The sequence below is a fragment of the Arachis ipaensis genome, chromosome B04, assembly GCF_000816755.2.
Source record: "Arachis ipaensis cultivar K30076 chromosome B04, Araip1.1, whole genome shotgun sequence".
In the NCBI taxonomy this organism is placed as follows: Eukaryota; Viridiplantae; Streptophyta; class Magnoliopsida; order Fabales; family Fabaceae; genus Arachis; species Arachis ipaensis.
This window is the reverse complement of record NC_029788.2, coordinates 77,161,219-77,176,739: the sequence shown is the minus strand read 5'-3', so window position 1 is coordinate 77,176,739 and position 15,521 is coordinate 77,161,219. Positions and strand designations below refer to the sequence as shown.

At 36.2% G+C, this 15,521-nt stretch overlaps 1 long non-coding RNA gene across 2 annotated transcripts; it reads right to left on the bottom strand.

The window, feature by feature from the left end:
• Positions 3,397-6,869, bottom strand: LOC107639401. 2 transcript variants are annotated; one of them, XR_002361210.1, is made up of 7 exons: positions 6,293-6,869; positions 5,647-5,715; positions 5,462-5,530; positions 4,671-4,739; positions 4,053-4,207; positions 3,833-3,944; positions 3,397-3,632 (listed from the first exon to the last, which is right to left on the bottom strand). It is a non-coding gene; the product is annotated as an uncharacterized LOC107639401 (long non-coding RNA). The 2 variants fall into 2 exon arrangements; XR_002361209.1 differs by having other exon boundaries at positions 5,647-5,718; positions 6,293-6,868.

Genomic DNA, 15,521 nt, shown 5'->3' with positions numbered 1-15,521 from the left:
CAGAAGCGCAGAGATGACGATGGTGAGGGCGAATAGGAGTGACTTTCTTGTAGTGAGTGGTGATGAGTACGGGCCTCTTCGCGATGCTGCAATGAGAGGGTTTCTTCGCGATGGTGCAGTGAGAGGGTTTCTGCGCGATGGTGGGTGGTCAGTGGCGATGGTGAGTGTGGTGAGAGGGTTTCTTCACGGGTCAGTGCAAGGATGAAGGGGCTTTGGAGGGGAGTGATGACCTAGGAGGGAATTGACATAATTTTCGCTAAGTGTAGGTTTCCTTTCGCGTAAAAAAGGAAAAAAAGTTACCAAGTAATAAGCATTTTGTTCTGGATACATTAGGCATCACTTTTTAAGTGCACCCAAAACTTAAAAAATAGGCTACCCTTTAAAAGCGTCTCCTTTGATACGAAAAGTGAATCTATAGATATCAACCTACGGCTACGCTTGATAAGTGATTTCTATAATATCTAAGGCTATGCTTTTTAAATGATGCCGCATTTGTGTATCCTTTTCTCTTATAAAAAGGCAACACGGAGAAAAGCGTAGCCTATTCTATGAATAGACTACGCTTTTCAAATGTAGCTTAAAAAAAGTGTGGCTGAATGGGTATTTTTCTTGTAGTGAATATAACTAAAAAAAGTGTTAGGATTTAGTGGTAAGAGTAATGGCAACTAAAAATGAATAGCATTATAAATTTAAAATTACTTTTAATGGTCATATAAATTGCCGGTAAAATGGCCGGTTTTAGCAGCAACGTAATTGCAACTAAAAGTAAATAACATTACCATCTTAGAATTACTTTTAGTGGCCATATAAATTGTCAAGAAAATGGCCGCTAAAAATTACAAATTTTAACGGCTATTAAAAAGGTATTTACCGACAATTGTATAATTATCACTAAAATCTTTTAGCAACAAAGCATAAATCGGTTAATGTCAAATTACCGATAAAAATATTAATGACTATTTTTATTGCCGCTAAAATTAAAATAAATAGGCACTAAAAATAATTTTTCTAGTAGTGTTTTACCAGCTGCTCGTTAATGGATAACGAATATATCATTAAGGTAGCGTTTGGTGGAGAGACAGAGACAGAAAGACTGAGACTGAGAGACAGAGGCTAAGAGACAGGGATTGAAATAAATCTCAATATTCTGTTTGGTGCAAAATGGGAGACATGAATTGAAATAAGAATGAAACTCTAATTTAATTTGCACAAAGGGTAAAATTGGAATTAATTAATTGAAATGAAAGTATTTTAGGTATAAAATGTTATTAAAGTTTCAGTTTCCATCTCTAAAAATTCCAGTTCCCTGTGTCCCTACTTTTTGGAGGTACTGAAATACTGAAATTTTAGAGACAGAGACAGAAATTTTAGTACTAGTCTTTGAACTAACAAACACAATACTGAGTCTCAGTCTCTCAGCCTCTGTCTTAGTACCTCAAAACAAACGCTACCTAAAGGATGAAATCATTAACTTGTTAAACTGTCATATTATGATATTGAAATGTATATTTAAGGCAGTAAATGCCCAATGGCTATCTCGGAAGGGTATAATATAGGGAAAAGGATAACTCACGAGGTAAGATATGATTGGCCACAATACTCTAAGTGTATTATACTGACTTAAATATTAGAGTATCTTTGTAGATTATCCTTTTAAATTTGTGTCAACCTCATCGAAATTAAGGTCTTGGAATCTCATAAACTCGTATCCTCAGCCAAAATACGAACAGATTTATATGAAATAAATGAGATAAAAATATTACCAAATTCTAATAAAAATATTCATGTAATATTGCAAACCAAATAATTTATTTGTGATTTATCCTAAATATTATATTCAGTTGAATATATTCAGATACGCTACTAGTTTTAAATTAGCCATGAGTCATACATTTCAACTCTTATTACATGAAAATTTTGAGGAAGAAAAAAGTTGAATTCCTCTATGGATTACTTATATTGACATTATTTTTCAGTTAATCTTGGAAGCTTTTCTGCGTTGACAAATTAAAATATAAGATAGATATATACAATACTAGTGCAGACCTCATTTCATTTCAAGTTTTTTTCACTCTCCGTAATATATAACCTTCCCTAAGTACATTTTTTATTTGAAGAATAAATTTAGATTTGAAATGTGTAAGTCAACGATCATGCTGAATTTAGCACAAGGTTTAGTTAAATAGCATAATTAATGTAGGTTTTGTCATTAATGGAAGAGCAGACTTCGATCTTTTATGCTCTGTCAAGGTCAATGCACGCATTTGAAGGTAAATTCTATGTAGCATTATTGGTTAAACCTAGTCCATCATGTATGTGTTAAGTGACTCTAACGTTATAAATTAAGATAATATATTAAATCTTCATGCATCGAGACTTATTTAAACAGTAAGACCGTTTTGATGTATGTACAATGCACCAAATTTTTTCTTGATGCATACATCATCGGATTATTTCTATCCAAATATCTTTTCACGCAACTAATTTAATTTGCACATAAACTCGGCATGAGAATACTACTAAAAAGCGGACTATTCTTGAATATCTTGCCAAATCATAATCGGTAATTATAGAGAGATAATAATTAAAATTATTTTATTTAATTTAATATTTATAATTTTATGTATATAATATTTATAATTATATATTTATCATATTTAATATTATTTATTTTTACTCGGTGAAATTCTTACGTGTATTGAAGGAGCGTGATTCAGATAAATATTTATATTGTGTTCTCTCTCTTACTAGTTTACTCATACTCCATCATCTTCGACAGTAGCAATTTCTTTTGTTCTTTGTTTACGTCTTCTTTCACTACAAGAAAATAAGCCTTCTGCCACGCTTTAAAAGCGTGTCGAAAAGTGCAAAAAAGTGTGCCGATAGCTTTTCGCCACGCTTTTTGAGCTATCGGCACGCTTTTGAAAGGGTCACATCTGCCAGCGTGCCGGTTGCTCTATCGCCACGCTTTTGTAGATCTATCGGCACGCTTTTCTTGTTGGCACGCTTTCATCTCTTGCCACGCTTAAAAAGCGTGGCCATAGGTCTTAACCTATAGGTACGCTTAAAAGCGTACCGAAAAGTGCACATATCGCCACGCTTTTAAAACGTCCCAAAATGTATGCTTTGGGTACTCTTTAAAAGCGTGCCAACAGATGAGTATATGGCTACGCTTTTAAAACGTGCCAGTTGCCAAGTTATGGCCACGTTTATTAAGCGTGCTTGTTGATCCCAAGATTAAGATATAGCCACCCTTTTTAAGCGTGCCCATAAGTTTGGTCAGAATTTTTTTTTTCATTAATCTTCCTAGTATTTCCTTAATCTTCCTAATATTTCTTGCAAAATTCATATATAATTTTAAAATCATAGACCAAAATAAAATTATATATATTGAACTAATCCAACAAATATAAACTTTCCCATAAAAAAAAACATACATATAAAACTTGTCACCACAAAAGTAGATTTTGATGACAAAGTACCAAAAAGTAAAGTCATAACAAGTAAATAAGAATTGCAATTCCAACAAGTGTCACATATCTACTTCTTTTATATACTTAGTTACAAAATATCAAATTTCATGAGTAGTATGATCATCCATTATGATGAGCTCCATTGTTTTTATCACTGCCCTGCAGAATTTTAAATAATCTTGTGTTAGTACATGTTATAAAAGGAACTTCAATTAAGTCCAACAAATCCAATTCCAAATCCAAATTGATTAAACATGAAAATGGCAAGACAACTTTTCTTTCTCTTGTTCTAATATTTCAAAATTGAGCTGCCTTTAGAAATAGAATAGGATTTAAATTATTTTCCAAAACCAAACCACCTTGCTAAAATGGAAGTGTTTTTCCCGCGAAAATTGGATTCCTTTTCAACACGTGCTGACGCTGGTGCTGATACTGGAGCAGGAGATCGTGAAGGTGGCGTAATAAGTTTGGCTGTAACCATCAAAATTTAAAAATGATGTCATATTTATTTATGTTTGGAACTGTATATATACACTAATAACACTATTAAGGGAAATGAAGATAGAGTGAAAATTGAACCTGTTCTTGGTGAAACCATGTTACTTTTGACGCTTTTTGTGTCGCTGGAATTCGTTTTTGTACTTGACAACATGATTTCTCTATCAGATATAGACTTAGAGCTTGATTTTCTTTCTCGAAATTTATGCTCCGTGTTTCCTTCGCTGTTCTTGTCACTTATAAAAAAAATTACTAATAGTAAGGATAATAATGCTCTAATTCTTAAAGACCACCACAAAATAATCTTATATAAGTTAAAACTATATTTATAGAAAAAGTATCCTTTGAAGATAAATGTACATATACAGATATTACTTGGATATTCCATTAACTCGCATAGTCACATACATATATATCATCATATACTTTTGAAAATACAGAAACTTGCGGCTATCACCATTATTATATTAACGGGCAACTACTTTGTAGTCTTTGCTTATTCCATATTGAATTTGTTGATTAATCTTCGAGTTGCTTTAACAAAATTAAGGTTCTATATTATGATGATGTCTTCATATTAATCTTTATCCAGTAGTAAGGAAGAAGGAGAAATTAAATATTACACAATTGGCAATAGGAAAATTTAAAATGCTGCAAACCATATATATATGTATGGAGAAGTCATTGAGAGAAACTTACTTTGATCATAAGGTTTCCCATAGTTAAAGTTCAAAGCTTCCACAAAAGTAGATTTTTGGTCTTGTAGCACTTGAAGGAACCAAAGATATATGGAAAACAAAATCAAATACATCAAAATTTGATTATCAATAAATTATATATAACTATGTAAAAATAGTTGAAAGTTTAAGAAACCAAAGTATGAAAATATTAACTAGTCCCTGAATCTTAGCAGTTAGCACCACACAATAAAAAACCAGTGACCCTTCTTTTTCTTATATTATATCTCTAGTCCAATATTAAAGAAACAAGAATATAATACTCTACTAAATGCTATGATGCTTTATTAATTTATGCAAACATTATTGCACCAAGCCAATCACAAACATCAAAAAGAAAAAAAATAGTAGTTCTAAATACTGTTGAAACATGTATAAAATTATGTTCAGTGATCACTCTTTACTTGACCCTTCAGAACACACTGACACAACAAGATTATTAGTTCACATTAAATACTTAAGCATAAAAATCTCGAAGCAACAAAATTGTTCACGACTTGTAAATCCCGCAAAATAACAGCGAGTAAAGGCCATATGCAAAAGTATATCCACCTTGTTTGGAAATAACACTTTGATGAAAATTATAACAATATTAAAGAGCATGGTGCTACTAATACAAACTCCAGTTGGTTGGCAAGGGTCTCAAAGTTGCTTAAAGGCAAAACTACACTATCAGTAGTGTCTCAAAGTTGCATATAAACAGTAATGTGTCTCCCACCCTTAACAAATCTTGGTAAGGAAAGAAAAACTCACCAGATTTGTGACATTTCGCTTGTGGGAACTTGCTCATATAAACTCATAGAAAATCCTGAGAGGATCTTTCTGAAATTTCACAAGGAAACAAACACATGCAACACACTGATTACAAAAAACTGAAAAAGCTATAAGGAATAAGAGAATAAAGCATACATGTATAATGTATATAATTGTATATCTACCTCCTCTAGTGGATCTCGTTTCTGGCCAGGTAAATCATACACCTTTTTCTCTTTCTTCTTCTTCTGTTGCTGCTGTGAAGTAGAAGAAGCAGCAGCATATGAGACTTACAGAGAAAATAAACTACTTATTTTTCTTACAACAATTATCTTCAGTTCTCACAATTTCATCACACACAGCACTACACATTCGCATATGCAATAACAATTTAAGCAGATTATACCAAAAAAATGTAATGAATCATAAATCATTCTCCTCTAGCATTGTGTGTTGGTCAAAATACATGCCTGGAAACCAAACATGGCCTTAAGCCAATCAAGCATATCTAAGTCTCCTGTTCTCTGTCTTTGTTGCTCGAAAGAACTAGGCCAGTTCAAGCCTTGTGTGTTCCATAGCGCAGAAACAGAAGCTTTAATCTAATAAGGAAAGAAAGTCGAAGAACTCAACAAAATCAGGCATCATTGCATATTTGCATCATGTACTCCACCAGGATAAGCATCTAAGCAAGTCTTATTTAGGTTATCAAACCTTATATGTACCACATTAAGACTTCAAAATAAGTATATAAAACACAAGAGTAGGAACATGTAATAAGTTTTTCAAAATAAAAATCATGTTAGTAGTAAAACAGCACAACTGAGCACTAACCTTCGAGCAGCACGGTGAGCAGAACTGCGAGACCTGGCGAGCAGAACCGCGAGACAGAGGCGAGCAGAACCACGAGACAGAGGCGAGCAGCTTTCCGAGCAGAACGGCGAGAGGGACAACAAGCCAAACAACAAGGACGAACCTGGTTGCGATCTTGAGGGCCAAGGGTGGCGACGGTGAGATAGATGGCGGCGTGATGGAGGTTAGGGTTTTCTGAACCTTTCAAGGAAAAGCCATTCAAAGCAGCGTCGAGGAAGACAACGACTGCTCGACGAACATGACGGCGACGGCAAGCTCGAGGAAGACCATGGTGATGGCTACGGCAAGCTCAAGACAACGACTGCTCGACGAAGATGACGATTACAGCGATGAAGGCTGGGTGCGACGAAGGCGATGCAGGCTGGGTGAGATGAAGGGCAGTGATGAACGCGATGAAGGCTGAACGATGAATGCAATAGGTTGAACGATTACAACGATGAAGGCTCGAGGAAGCTGCTGGGTTCGAGAGTGAAGATGAAGTGACGGCGCAATAGGGTTTGAAAGGAAATTTTAGAGTTAAAAAGATTTTAGGGTTTGAAAGGGAATTCTTTAACTCTGTTCTAACTTTTATCAAAACCAAAGAAACCAAAAAAGTTAAGTGTGAAAAAAAATAAGTGGGAAAATAAATTTTAGGGGAGAGAACTCTATCGGCACGTTTTTTTTACGGTGCCAAAATAAATACACTATAGCCACGCTTATAAAGCGTGCCGATTTCCTTCTATGGCCACGCTTTTTTAGCGTGCCAAAAAAAGTGTGGCCAAATTTTAAATCAGTGGCCACCCTCGTAAAAGCGTACCGATTTCCCTCTATGGCCACGCTTTTCAAGCGTGACAATAAAAAAGCGTGGCCAAATTTCAAATAAGTGGCCACCCTCGTAAAAGCGTGCCGATTTCTCTCTATGGCCACGCTTGAAAAGCGTGGCAAAAAAAAGCGTGGCCAAATCACAAATCAGTGGCCACCCTCGCAAAAACGTACCCATAGACCACTTTTGGGCACGCTTTAAAAGCGTGGCAAGAAAAAAGGGTGCCGATAGACCTTTTTTCTTGTAGTGTTTGAATTGGTTTCTTCCTCCATTTTTTTTCCTAATTTAATTTTCTTCCTTTCTCTTCTGACATGTTCTCTCTGCAACCTCCCTCACTTCGCAATCTTCTTATCTATCCTTTATCAGTATCGTAAATTTTTTTTGTCCCTATTCATTTGTTCTTTTTCTCTTCCTTTTATTTCTATCAGTTCTGCAAATCTTAGTATTTCAAAATTCAATATTTAAAATAAAGTTAGTTTAAACAAAAAATTCATTTCAATTATACTCCAGAAAATAATTTTCTATTTTACAATTTTTTCTTCTCTCCAAACTCTAATGGCCAACGACAATCCTTCCCTTGGTCGATGAAGCGGTCGTGCATCGTTTGAATGTCTCAACTGCACGAGCTCTTCCTTGCGGTGGTGGACACGACTACGACAATGGTAGGGGTTACAATGATTGACGAGGCGGCGGCGGCAACTATGGGTTTCATCTGCATCTGAATTCATTGGTCGAGTCACACATCTTCCTTCCTTCCTTTTTAACAAAAGCAAATTCTTCAGTTATCCATCTCTTCCTCTTTGGTACGTTGTTTTCAAGTTAATATTTTTTTTTCTTTTATTGATATGGTGGTGGTGGGTATGGAGGAGGAAGTAGTGAAAGAGAGTAGATTGGTAGAAAGAACTGAGCGATTGGCACAGAGAGCACTAGCACAGAGAGCACATGCCCATTGTAACTAACCACTTTCTTCCCTAGCTTGATTCAATTATACCATTTAAGTGATACCGTTATGTGAAAAAATGATTGTTCCTATGATGTGAGAGCTTATGCTTTTGACCTGCTAGCTATTGAAAGAAAGTTTACCCATGGTGAAAAGACTGCGAGTCTGTGACATTTCATTCTTCGGTTCTTATTTTCTCCTTTTGAGCTTTTTTACTGTACGGTTCAGTCAAGTTTGTCACACTTAAAAATATGAGTTAGTGTGTGCACTCATATTGATATCTTTATTTTTTTTCTGATAAGATTGTATTTTATTCTCTATGGTTATTTAATACCATATAAATCACATTTATCCAAAATATTCTTAATTTTAGTTTTTTTTTAATTTCATCACACACTCCTTTAATAGTTATCTCTTTTCAACTATTTGTTTATCCTTACTCTCATTAAAAACTTTCTATGTGCGAAAAAAGTGTTATACTAAAGTTAAGGGGAATAGTAAAATTCTTTTGAATTCGATTAACTGAAAAAAAAAATTAGGCTTGTCCAATCCATAGCTTTATTCTTTTTCTGAACTATATAGGTTACATGGATAGGATTATATTGTTACCAGCTTATGTATATATCAAATAATGTTTTTAAGTGTGCAAAAATTAACTTACAAGCATGTCCTTTAAGTTAAGTTCATTGGAAAAAAGAGATGTAATTTAAAAAATTCTTTTAAATATTTATTTATTTTTAACTAGCTCTATTCTTTTTTCTTCGAACTTATGATTCGTAATGCCACATTTTTTTGGATCTTCAGATTTGTTCCAAGAATTTTAAGAAAAGAATATTCTCTTTTTAAGAGCACAAAAAAAGTACTCTGTTATGGAACTCTTAAAAAAAGAAGTATTTTCTTTTCTTCTTACAATTAGCTTGGTGTTAAGGACTTACATATTATGTAAGAACCGCGTAATTAATTAACCGCTTAATTAAATAATTTAATTGCCTAAAATAGGTTAAAAAATTTAGAATATTAATTAAAAGCAGGCCCAAATTGGACCCAAACCCAATATATAAATACTCTCATTAAAGGCCATTTCAGCCACTCTACACTTCATAACTCAACACACACAGCAGCTGGTAGGGTTAGAAAAGAAAGGAAGAAGACACTATTCACAATCACATTCATTCGACCATATCTCAAGCTACGGTACTCTGATTTGTGTGCCGTTTGCGGCCACGCAAAGCTCTTGCTGAGCCCGTTAGTTTATCTAACCAAAGTGGTAAGATTTTTGAAAATCCTTGCCCAAGTTTCATCTCTATGAAATTCAAAATTTTTAGGCTTGGTTTTTAAGTGATTTTTGTGATTTTGGGTGTTTAAGTACACTCTAGCACTTGATTGCTATTGAGTTTTGTCCTAATCAATGTTGGGTAAAGTGATCATATTCAAATCTCTTGTGATTTTGTGGATTTGATGAACTCTAGGTTGATTTATGATAAATTATGTATGTCTAGCTTGAATTGTGATTCTTGGAGTATTGATTTTTGAGTTGGTGGATTGTTGGTAACTTGAGGCTTGTTTGGAGTCTAAATTTGGTGTTTTGTGTATATTGAGAATCGGCCAAAGTATGGTTTTGGTTTTCTCTATGTAATATGTAATGTTTCATGAACTTTAGGCTAGTTGACCTTAGGATAGGATTGAATTGATTAAATGGTTAATTGGATTATGTATGTGATATGTGAATTGTGATGAGGTTGTATGAGTTGTATGTGGTTGAATGATAATTTTTATATGAGGATTGTTGATGATTGATAATGAATTAGGAGCCTTATTGATGTTGATGAATGTTGAGGATGATGAATTGATGTTAGGGATTGTGGATTATTGAGATTTGAGATTTATAAGTGGAAAGTGTTCGACGGAATTGATGAAATTATATGTTGGTAGGTTGTGGAATGATTGGAAAGTATCTAAACATAATTTAGGTACATTGGGACTATTTTGGATGTAGAATAATTGGCTTTGAATTGTGACTTTTGGTGAATTTGAGGTTTAAAAGTTTTTGGTAAAAATAGATTTTTGGCCAACTTCGACAGATCATAACTTGAGTCTCAGGATTTATATTTGAATGAAATTAGTTTCAAATTAAATATAATTTAAAGAGATTTAAAACGGTATAGATTTTGTGGATATTGGAATTCTGAAGGAAAAGTTAAGAACGTTGGAAGTTGGAGTCAAAAATATGAATTTCATGATATTGTAGAAAATTTGAAGTTCTGGTTTGTGTGCCTAGGTACACATCTGTGCCTACGAACAGAATAGAATGGGTGTTATAACTCGTTCATACGCAGGAGGGGTGTACATCTCGTGCATACGCACGAGGGGTGTGCACACGCACACCCTGGGAAAGTTTCATGTTATGCATACACACAATATCATGCGTATGCACAAGCCGGGAAGAGCCTTCTATTGCGTGCATACGCATAATCCTATGCGTACGCATGATAAACCCCTATTTTATGATTCATCTTGTACTCAATTGAGTGTTTTTATCAATTCTTCACCCACTTATTCATGTAAATTGCATGGTTTTACTTTCCCTTCCTTATTTTACGATATATATGAAAACATGTTTCCAATGCTTTAAAAATATTAATTTTAATTATCCTTTATTACCATTCGATGCCGTGATCTGTGTGTTAAGTATTTTCAGGCTACATAGGGCAGGAATGGCTTAGAGGACAGAAAGGAAACATACAAAAATGGAAGGAAAGCACAAAAATGGAGTTTTGAAGAAAAGGCAGCGACGCGAACGCATGGACGACGCGGACGCGTGCCTAGCACAAAATGGTAGCGACGCGTAAGCGTGGACGACGCGGACGCGTGGCTAGAGCAGAACGCAAATGACGCGTACGCGTGACAAGAAAAAACTCCAATTGACGCGCACGCGTGACCTACGCGCACGCGTGACGGACGCCACGTGCAGGAATCTACAGAAAACGCCTTCAGCTTTCTGGACCCTTTTTCGTCCCAAATCCAAGCCAGAAATACAGAATATAAGCCAGAGAATGGGAAATTCAAAGGGAACAAGAACAACAATTCCTAGAACATTCATATTCACAATTATTAGGTTTTAGATGTAGTTTTTAGAGAGAGAGACTCTCTCCTCTCTCTTAAGTTTTAGGATTAGGATTTCAACTTCTTCTCAGGTTCAATGTTCCTTTAATTTACTTTCTAGTTTTATTTATTCTATTACTTTAATTTTTGTTTATCTTTTCAATTTGATTTATGATTTTTTCTCATGTTAGATTTGAATATTCTATTTAATATTATTTGAGATATTTCAGACTTATGATTGTTTTATTCTATTTATAATGCTTCCAATTTAATTTATGATTTATTTTCTCCTTTTGCTTTGGTTAAGTAATTAGTAACACTTGAGTTATCAAACTCTGCAGTTGATTGGAAATTAGGATTGCTGATTGATTTGGATTCCTCTAAATCTAGACTTTCCATAGGAGTTGACTAGGACCGAGGAATCAAGTTAATTAATCCACTTGACTTACCTTTATTTAGTAATGGTTAACTAAGTGGGAGCAAAAATTCAATTCTCATCACACCTGATAAGGATAACTAGGATAGGATTCCCAGTTCTTATACCTTGCAAGAGATTTTTATAATTATTAATTTATTGCCATTTAAATTACTTGTTCTCTATTTCAAAAACCCAAAAACACGACTTATTCCATAATCAATAATAAATCACACCTCCCTACAATTCCTTGAGAAGACGACCCGAGGTTTAAAATCGGTTATAAATTTTATTGGGTTTTGTTACTTCTGACAACCAAACTTTTGTATGAAAGGATTATTGCTTGGTTTAGAAACTATACTTGCAACGAGAATTTATTGTGAATTCTAAACCATCAATCTTCAGTTCGTCAAAATGGCGCCGTTGCCGGGGAATTGCAAACGTGTGCCTTACTATTGGTTATTGTAAATATTTTATTTTGCTTGTTTATTTGATTTTATTTTTGTTTTTAATTTTTATTAGTTGCTATGAGTTCTCACCCCCGTCGCTCAGAGTTTGGTTCTAATATTGTTGAAAGGAATGGAAGCTATAATAGGAACATGCATCAAGGTCAAAATAATCAGAGATGGACGGAGCCACGAGGATCTGATCAACCCTTTAGGCAACAACACCTTCCAAAATACCATGGACGACGCCCATTCTACAATGCATGCCAAGACAATAGTTACGGTGGACCACTTCGTGACAACCAACCTCCACCAAATTACTATGGTCAAGAGCCATTCCGAGGTGCGTACCAAGATGATAGATATAGTGGACCCCCTTGTAGTTACCAACAAGACCCATCATATGCCTATGAACCACCTCATCAGCATAGCTTTGAACCACCATACTCACAAGCCCCCTATCACCATTCACCTCCATATGACCCTAACCCATATCCACCCCAATTCCAATCTAATTACTCCCAAGAACCACCACTTCCCTATGCACCATGTCAATATCCATCGACCCAAGAATCACGGGAGCGTCTCAAGGAAACAGTGGAAATATTTCATGCAACCCTTCACCAACTGGAGCAAGCGATCAATCGATTACCTTCCTGACGTTCGGACACTCAGGGAACCCCATGGCTTCATGTGGACAATCTAATGAAGAACGTAGCATGAAGGAGATACTAGAAACTCCAATGGACAGTAAGGAGCATGACTTTGTACTGGAGCAAGTGGAGGAAGCTGAAATTATCGAAGAAGAAGAATTGGTTGAAGACTTAGGAGATGCTGAACCTCCATGGGAATACAGAATTGTGAAGAATTCCGTCGAAGAATTTGCAATTGATGCTAAGGAGGATAGTGCACAGCCCCCAAAGCAAGTAGCTTATGAAGAACTGGACGGAACAACTCAAGAAGCGACTTTCCTTGATAATGATAATCACGAGTCAAGTTCTCCTAGTAATGAACTTGCATACGCAAGCGAATTCTTTGAGACTCAAGAATCCTCCCCAAATGAATACAAAGATGATGTGGAGGTAGACTTTTCTCAACCTCCGACTTATGACTTGAGCGATGAAGAAGATATCGAAGACTTTGATCAAGACGTGGTTGCAGTTGAAAAAGTTTGCAAAGAAGTGGAAGAATTCACAGAAGAATACAAGGGAGTAGAGCTTGCAAGACCACTGGTAGTACCTATCCCAAGGCCACTACCACTCAATACAAATTTCAAGTGGGTAAAATCTTTAGCCTTTATCTTTACTTTTCCACTTGAATATGGTTTGCTTGAAATAGATGGCCAGCTTAGAGCTCTTTGCGGCTTTAAGAGTAAAAGGGAAATGGTTCATGCTCAGAGCTGGTATGCAAGATTCAATGAGGTTCCACGCTTCACTTTGAAGTGTAGGGATTGGTTTCGAGTTCGATTCAATGGGTCTCGAAAGATGTTTGGTCATCTTGGTGAGAATACAACTTCCAAACCGCCCCGCTGGAAAAATATAGATCGAGACAAAGGCGGATATAAAAACAAGGTTTGGGATCCTGGAATCTATTATGATATTCAGCACCCCGAGAGCTTGAAAACCTGTTTGAATTTGCTCAAGGGCTTTACATGCCTAGTTTGAGACCTCGGAGGCTGTTGGCATTCCAAACAGTGGTGGAAATTTTTGGATGAATTCAAGCACAAGCCACCATAGCAGAAAGCTCATCGAATGTCCAACTTAAGGACTTTAACTAGAAGTACTAGGTGGGAGACAACCCACCATGGTATGATCGTTCCTTTTTCAATTTCGATCTTATTTCGTTTTGTTTGTTTTTAAGTTTTATTTTATTCTATCTTCATTGAACCTGGAATTATTCATAGCATTCACATTAGCATTGCATTTTGCATCCTGCATATAAAAAAAAAAGCAAGCACCCCACGCGCGCGCATGGGCCACGCGTGGGCGTCAATTGCAAATCGGCATCACAAATTAAACGCCCAGAAAGTTGGGCTGGAATCGTATGGCTGTGGTGCATGTAGGCACAATTTAGGCCACACGATCATGTCTAAGACGCGAACGCGTCACCTTCATTATACCTCACACACGCGATCTGACGCGAATGCGTCACTTTAACTTCACACACACCACGCGAAAGCGTGGGCGACGCGTACGCGTCGCGTGAAAATCTTAGCCCCGCTAATTGGAAACAGAGAGTTGCGCCAAAACGACGCTGGAATTGTGCGTTTTTCACAATTCTGAGTGACGCGTATGCGTGCCCCCGCATACGCGTCACTTTCATTATCCCATAATCACGCGTTCGCGTCAATGACGCATTCGCGTCATTGCCCTTTTTGCCTCATTCACGCGATCGCGTGACCCATGCGTTCGTGTCGATTCAAATCCACTAAACACCACCCACGCGAAACCCTAACCCATTTCGTGTCACCCCCCAATCCCTATCTGCACTCTCTCTTCTCATCTCCCCAACCACCACCACACCACCGTCCCACCCTCACCAAGCCACCACACCACCATCGCCGACCAGGACCACTTCCCTCCCCTCCTTCTTCCCTTTTTCTTTCCTTTTCACCCCGAATCACCACATGCCCCCACTGCCCCCACCGAACCGCCGCCGTGCCGCCTTCCAGTGCCGTCGCGTCACCGCCACCGCCATCTCTTTGATTCCATACTCTACACCTCTGCCCACCAGGTTCCGCCAAACAACGATTCCTCTTTTCGTTAGTTAGTTGCATTTTTTTCAAATTATGTTCAAATTAGGATAGTTAGAGAGATGCATGATCGTAGTGGTTTTTAGGTGGTTAGGTAGCTAGGATGTGGTTAGTGGATTTTGGCCTGATAATTGTGCCGTTCTTGTTAATCGTTTTATCTATTCTGCAATTTTGAATATGCTGTGATGCTGATGTTGTTCATATGCTGCTCTTTACTATTCTTTGATGCAAATTGAAGTTTGTTTAATTTAAATTCATGTGAATTACTATTCGTTACTCTTTTCTGCACTACCTTATTCTCATATGAATTGTTTTTGCTGTTGTTTATTATCCGGGCATGTCCAATTTTTAGAGGAAATGCTGTCCAATTTTTTTCAGCAAATTGTTTCAACTCAACCACAATTCATGAATTAGTTTTGGAAATTTTGAGTTTCCACTAATTGCTTTACACAAAACCAATTCATGAATGCACGGGCTAGCTTTCTTATTCTTTCTGATTCCCTTCTTTGATTAAATCAACATTATTGATGATTTTACTTTAATTTTGCATTTCTTTTCTATGATTAAATCATCAATAATCTGCAATATTGACTTGAATTTGAGTTACTTGTTATTCAAATTTGTGCAATTTTAGTTAATTGGGAACCATAACACCATGCCACTTACTTTAACTTCATTTTTAACTCTTAACCACTTTTAACTTTCTAACTCTTTAGTTTTCAACTAACCACTT